The following is a 7,404-nucleotide window of genomic DNA, read 5'->3' as shown; positions in this document are numbered from 1 at the left end:
TTGATCATTGGATCACTTGAGAGGAGTTGAGTGCAACTCTCGTCCGTTGGGACGCCACAACGTGGAGTAGGCAAGTTTTGTACTTGGCCGAACCACGGGATAACCACTGTGTCATCTCTGTGATTGGATTCTTGTGGTCATTGTGTTTTGACTCCTCTCTAGCCACTTGGCATAAACTGTGCTAACCCTTAACAAGTTTTTGTGGCTTAAGTTTTGAAGTTTTACAGGATCACCTATTCACCCCCCTCTAGGTGCTCTCAATCCTCTCTGCAAAGGATAGAACACGCGAAAATGCACGACCACGCGAGCGGCCACACATTTTACACGAAGGCACTCATGATCTGTTCGAAGCATGAATAGTGCGATGTAGTCGCACAAAATGCGTATCCATGAGCGGATTTTCAAGCTGCTTGACCATCGGATATTGGAGAAAAAAATAGCAAGTTATTCAGCGCGAATCAATTTCTTAAGAATAATGACAGTACAAATCAACTTAATAAAAATATACTGTAGCATCTGCCTATTCATCTTCATTCCAGCCAAACACTCCACTTTCGCAGCAAAGTTCAACGACGAGAATAAGCTATCTGCGAAAGGGCCTCTAGCGTAATGGTTAAGGCTTCCGAGTAGCACCTTTAGGTCACAGGTTCGATCCCTCGGGGACGAATTTCTGGCCCTCGTTATGCACTTATGCTCCACCCGATTCTGGGTTACATCCTACGCGCCACCCTTCGTCTGGGCCATTATAGAGTGGACGGTGACCACCCACTAGTGATGGAGCCAAAGTTTGGGGATTTTCTCAGCCGAGACCATGTTTCGGTCTCTTCTTAATATAATACTGGGAGGATGGTTTTCCCTCCCGGTCGAGTTTTTTTAATAAAGATTGCAATTAAGGAGATATTTGTATTTTGGTCCCTTGTAATTACAATACAAAATTTAAGTATAATTGCTTCTCATTAACTGTGTGCGACATGTTTGAAAGAGTCTTGTCGGGGGAATGACCCTGGACCCTACGACCCACCAGTCAGAGAGCGCGCTGAGGAAAGAGCCCCTGATCACTGGAGCCCGTCAGTCAATCGGAACAGGCAGGTGCTCCAACCCTGGAAGGACCCGCCCTCAGTCGAACCCCGAGGTACCAAGCATGGGGCCGGGCGTGGCAGAGTCTAACAAGGGAGGAAGGGTGTGTCGGAAGGGTGTGTCGGAAGGGAATCTCGTGCCCGGTTAGGACTGACCCGCCATAAATGACTGGCCGCATTAACCACGCCCGGTGCTGGCCACAACGTGGGTGCCGGTCTGCTTCCTACTCATGATCTACGGACCGCTCGGGCCACATAGCACTCATGACCTACGAACCCCCGGACAATGGCACATTAATAGATCACGCGCCCCTCGGTCTTCCCTCCTCGACAGGGTCCCTCCCGGGAGCGAGATTCAGGTGCTGTTGGCGAACTCCATCGCCTCTGCGCACGCGCGGACCGTTCGACTTGTCGGACATAAACCTTAGCCTCTGCGCCAGCCGCCAGGTCGTGGACCGTCCGGCCCTCGGCCGCGGAGCGTCCACGTCTCCTCATGTTGCCTGTCGTCTCTCGCCGACATATCATGCAACATATCTTCCGTTGTCTTCTACCACTACATTCATGTTGTTGTCTTCATGATGCAGCCATATCTCTATGGGTCACACCATCAGCATGCACTGCGTCGGTAACCCCTTCAAGTGGGTGCAGTAGCCTCTGAAGTCTGATGTGGCCTCGTGAAAGCCAAATTCACTTAAGTTATAGGATGTTTGTTTTACTGAAAACAGACCTTTGTGTCAAAATACCATGCATGCCAATGCTCCAAATTATCTACAATTGGGATTCTTAGGATCTCACTGACATCCTTCAGCCAAAAGATTTCTCCTATAAGTTGATCTCACTGACATCCTTCAGCCAAAAGATTTCTCCTATAAGTTGCTCATCCCAACACACCTGTTACAAGATTATTAATATGCTCGCTCACTTTAGATAGGATGTTTGTTCCTCGAGGCGTTAAAACCTTAGCACAATGAGAATTAGGATAGGTAAGCGATCTCCTTGCTTGTCGATTCAACATAGCCATATTAAATAGGTGTAACTGCCGAAACCGAGGCACCCTTTATTTTTATTTATTTATTTATTTTTTGTTCTCGAAAGTTTTTCCTAACTCAGCCAATGAATCTTATTTGTTTGGTCCTGATGACTCCACCAATATCTCCCAATAATTATACTCAGCTCATCACATAATCCCTTTGTGACATCAAAACAGGACATGGTATAGGTTGGGATGGATTGTGCTACGCCCTTTATACTAATTTATTTACCAAATTTCGATATGAATTTCTCCTGCCAGCCCTGGATTACGGACCATCTTTTTCCTGTGGATTATGGTCCATCTTTGTGACAATTGAACCTACTTGAGAAAACATGGTAACGTAATATGATATCATCTCATTAGACTGAGGCACTACCGAAGAACTTTTGGCGTGTTTGGTTAGAGGATTGACTCTATCCGGAACCAGTTGATCCAGAATGGATTCATTTCTCACAAGATCGGATGGTTATTTCTTTGTGTTTGGTTAGGAAAATGGAGTGAATCCATTTTTTGTTTGTTTTGAGGAACCAGGTCATCAGAGGATCGGATGGTTCTTTCTTTGTGTTTGGTTAGGGAAATAGAGTGAATCCATTTTTTGTTTGTTTTGAGGAACCAGGTCATCAGACATCACTTCCAAGCGATCTTGTGCGTACGCTCACTGGCATGGCATTTTTATCTGATAGTGCGTACACTCACAACTCCCAAGCGATATGATCACCGGTTTGCCTATCTCGACTAGTTTTTTTTACTTTTCTACACTCACAACTCCCAAGTGATCCTCTAGAGGACTATACAAAAAAGGTTACATTTTTATCCAGGCATTATCCAACATATACATTAAAAATTGAGAAGTTTTTTATCCAGCATTAAAATATTGATCGACTCCGATCATACAATTGATATCCAACCCATTTTAGCTCAGCATTATAATAATATTAAAAGTTATCCCATAGATATCATACAATTTTATCAAGCATTATCCAGCATACATTAAAAACTGAGAAATTATCCAACATACATATTCAGCATTATCCAGCATACAAATAAAACTGAGAAGTTATCCAACATACATATCAATGTTCAAAGAGAAGTTTCAGAGACTCCATCCATCATAGAAATACTGAGAAGTTTCAGATACAAGTTTTAGGCTAATCTGCTTCTTTGATGCATCAATCAGAAAGATGAGTCTTGATGTACCTAGAGACCCATACCATCTGATCATCTAGTCCCATCTCTAGAAAGGCATAAGCAATGACTGGATTCTCACACAAGTAGCCTAATAGTGTGCTTTATGCTCTCTTTGAAAGATAGGAATTTCTTTCATCACAGTCCATAGGTTGGGTGGGATTACTAGACGTGGTTGTGGTGCTGACTGCTTGATTGCATCTGAAAGTGTCGGCGTTTCGAACCCGGGGGTCCCTGGACCGACGAGTAAATTGTCGCCGCGTGCCCCAGCCCAGATGGGTCGGCGCGAGACGGAGCGCGAAGGGGGGAAGAAGCTGGAGGGAGACGGGCGTGAGAGGTGAAATCCCGCGGCCTTTGTGTTTGTCCCGCGCCCAGGTCGGGTGCGCTTGCAGTAGAGGGTTACAAGCGTCCACGCGGGAGGGAGCGAGCGGCCTCACGCGAGCGCCGTCCCGTCCTTCCCCGCGCGGCCAACCCTCTGTAAGAGGGCCCTGGACCTTCTTTTTATAGGCGTAAGGAAAGGATCCAGGTGTACAATGGGGGGTGTAGCAGTGTGCTAACGTGTCTAGCGGAGGAGAGCTAGCGCCCTAAGTACATGCCATCGTGGCAGCCGGAGAGGTTTTGGCACCCGATTCGTGTGGTGTCGTGGCCATCGGAGGAACGCTGGAGCCTGGCGGAAGGACAGCTGTCGGGGCTGTCGAGTCCTTGCTGACGTTCTCTTGCTTCCGTAAGGGGGCTGAGAGCCGCCGTCGTCATAGAGCGTGTAGGGCGCCATCATTACTTGTTTGGCGGGGCGAGCCAGATGGGACGCCGGTCTTGTTCCCTGTAGCCTGAGTCAGCTTGGGGTAGGGTAATGATGGCGCCTCCTGTGACGTGGTCGGGCGAGGCGGAGACCGTCGGCTGAGGCCAGGGCTGAGTCCGAGCCCTGGGGTCGGGCGAAGCGGAGTTCGTCGTCTTCCGGGGCTGAGCCCGAGTCCGAGCCCTGGGGTCGGGCGAAGCGGAGTTCGTCGTCTTCCGGGGTTGAGCCCGAGTCCGAGCCCTGGGGTCGGGCAAAGCGGAGTTCGTCGTCTTCCGGGGCTGAGCCCGAGTCCGAGCCTTGGGGTCGGGCGAAGCGGAGTTCGTCGTTTTCCGGGGCTGAGCCCGAGTCCGAGCCCTAGGGTTGGGCGAAGCGGAGTTCGTCGTCTTCCGGGGCTGAGCCCGAGTCCGAGCCCTAGGGTCGGGCGAAGCGGAGTTTCCTATGGCGCCTGGGGCCGGGCTTGGCTGCTGTCAGCCTCACTCTGTCGTGTGGCACAACAGTCGGAGCGGCGCAGGCGGCGCTGTCCTCTTGTCAGGCTGGTCAGTGGAGCGGCGAAGTGACTACGGTCACTTCGGCTCTATCAACTGGAGGACGCGCGTCAGAATAAAGGTGTCAGGCCACCTTTGCATTAAATGCCCCTGCGATTTGGTCGGTTGGCGTGGCGATTTGGCCAAGGTTGCTTCTTGGTGAAGACTGGGCCTCGGGCGAGCCGAAGGTGCGTTCGTTGCCGTAGGGGGTCCTCGGGCGAGACGTAAACCCTCCGGGGTCGGCTGCCCTTGCCCGAGGCTGGGCTCGGGCGAGGCGCGATCGCGTCCCTTGAATGGACCGATCCTTGACTTAATCGCACCCATCAGGCCTTTGCGGCTTTGTGCTGATGGGGGTTACCAGCTGAGATTTAGGAGCCTTGAGGGTACCCCTAATTATGGTCCCCGACAGAAAGAGTCTTAAAAGCTTCAGTGGCAGTGCATATCAATGGATCCTCATCTTCCAACATCATGCGCCCTCTCTTCCTTCTTGCACCACTTCGAGTAGATGAGCCTCCACCATCACGAACTTGACCACTTGGGTTCAATGATTCTCCACTATCACGAGTCGGACTTGCATTGTTACTCTCATGACCAGCCAAGTCTCCAGAATAACCCACACCATATGTATCCGCACTTTCAGATGTGTCGAAACCTAGGGGATCACCGGTGCATTTTGCAAACAGTCCAGTTGCTTGCTGATTCCCAAATATGACAACCATGTAATGGTAGTTCTCAAGTGGCTTGTTGAAAAATTTTGTTTCAGATGGTTTTTTCTGAAATAATGTATAGATTCAAATTAAGCAATGCATACAAAAACACAGATAACACATCTAGCATTTTACTTAAGAAACAACAAGAAACAGTAGAATAGTTAAACAACCAAAAACAGAGTTTTCTGTAGTATTCGAACAGCAGAAATTTTTTCCTACAACATCATTCCTCTCGTTGTGACCAATTGTGTGAAGGAACATTGCTACTTGTTCCTCAACACAACAATGGATACTATCAGAAAGAAGGCTTCTTTGTTTCAGTGTATCACACAACAAAAAGAATGGTGCTCTCCTCAATCTTAGCATGCGCAAACAACTCGTATCATCTTTATGGTAAATACTAGAAAGGTAGTCATTTCGTTTCATTTCCATATCAATCATTGGGGCATATGAAATCTGTTTCCTTTCCATCTTCCTCCTCAGAATCATAATATAATAAAATGTAGCGGCGGCTAGAGCAACAACTTTAATAATTAAAGATCTTATTTCATTAGCATCCATCTACATGAAGTTCAGAGAGCTTTAATACATAAAAATACATACACATGATTGCATATGCATAATTTACAGTCTAGCTATTAATACAAAAAAGATAAAAATAAACATAACAGATTAGATTGTTACCTTACGCTGGTGATGAGAGAATTAAAGACCAAGATATGTGTAAAGAGAGAATTAAAGACCTGCAAGAGAAACAAGAAGAGAAGATTGGTAAGAAACTGAATAAGTTATGAGGAGAGGGAGGCAGAAGGCCAAATGACTAGTCATTCATGCAGGCGACAACCACTTCTACAACGGACCATCTCATACGTGGAATTGAGAGTCAGTACTTAGGAATCCACACAACGTGGCGAGATAGCTTGATCTCATATGAACCATGTTCTTTTGTGATAAACTGGACCACTATTTTACCTGACTTGTTGCTTGTTTGGGTACCAATCATTTTTGCAAAGTATCGTATTTGCTTTCCTTTTGCAAGACAATACAAGCCATTGTTAGTCATGTATTACTTCAGAATTATAAGTATTAAAGGTATGTGCTTACAATTTCTATTCCGCTATTGGAATTGGTGTTAACGGTATAACTGAATAGTGAGCATTGATGACTTTTATATAGCCATCTGATATAAACAAGCTTGGTGAATTGTGGTATTTTGGATATAGGAGCCTCCTGATATAAGATAAAATACCAACCAGACTCTTCTAAAATCCAGAGTCGCGTAGGATGCATAAGTAGAGCAAGTTCTTAAAGGAAATTGTGCTTGTCCAATAAAAAAAGTGTGCTGATCCAGTTCTTTCCATACAGCCACACACATGCACTGGGGACCCAAAAACATAGGATAAAGTTCCTCACCCTCTTTGTCCCTGCCATGATCTTTCCCCCCTTTGGAATTTAATCCATGTCCCAAGTTGCGATAGAATTATAGACTGGGGGGCAACTTGGCCCCCTGCTGATGCTTCCTCTACAGCCAAGGCCCAAGAGCACCATATCTGGACTAAACCCTACTGTCTTTGTAATAACTCAAACCGATGATCTGAACAAAGTACTGTTGCGTAAAGAAAATGATGGAATTCAAGGATCCGTCAACAAGACAGTGAAGAGGGAACGATGAAATCACTCACTGAATTAGTGCAAGGAGAAACAGAGTCGAGAAAGCAGGGCTCCTAGCTGCCGCGCGCGCACGAGCAGAACATCACCACGTTGCCTCCAGAAGCAACTCGATCCATGACACAGGATAGACAGAGCAATTCGGAAAGAATCCAGAGACGACGGCTGGCTACGGGGACGAACGAACGAAGGAAGCAGTCGTCGGAACTGATGGTCGGCCGGGGAGGAAGAAGCGAGGGCGAGATCAAAGAGCAGGGAGAGGAGGTGGAGGAGGGAGCTCACCAGTTGACGGAGACGAGGGGGAAGACAACCGCTTCAGCTCCCGGTCCTGGCTCCGCTTTCCGCTGGGGATCGGAAGTCGGAACGAGGCGACGCTCAGCCTTGTTCGCCGCCGCCGAGAGATCCCCTCAGA

The 7,404-nt window shown here is 47.6% G+C and overlaps 1 pseudogene; it reads right to left on the bottom strand.

Moving 5' to 3' along the window:
• Positions 1–3,068: 3,068 nt before the first annotated feature.
• LOC109945608 (uncharacterized) lies at positions 3,069–7,404 on the bottom strand (annotated as a pseudogene).

The sequence above is a fragment of the Zea mays genome, chromosome 4 (genome assembly GCF_902167145.1).
Source record: "Zea mays cultivar B73 chromosome 4, Zm-B73-REFERENCE-NAM-5.0, whole genome shotgun sequence".
NCBI lineage: Eukaryota > Viridiplantae > Streptophyta > Magnoliopsida > Poales > Poaceae > Zea > Zea mays.
Note: the sequence above shows the minus strand (reverse complement) of the source record. Positions and strands in the feature narration are given on the sequence as shown.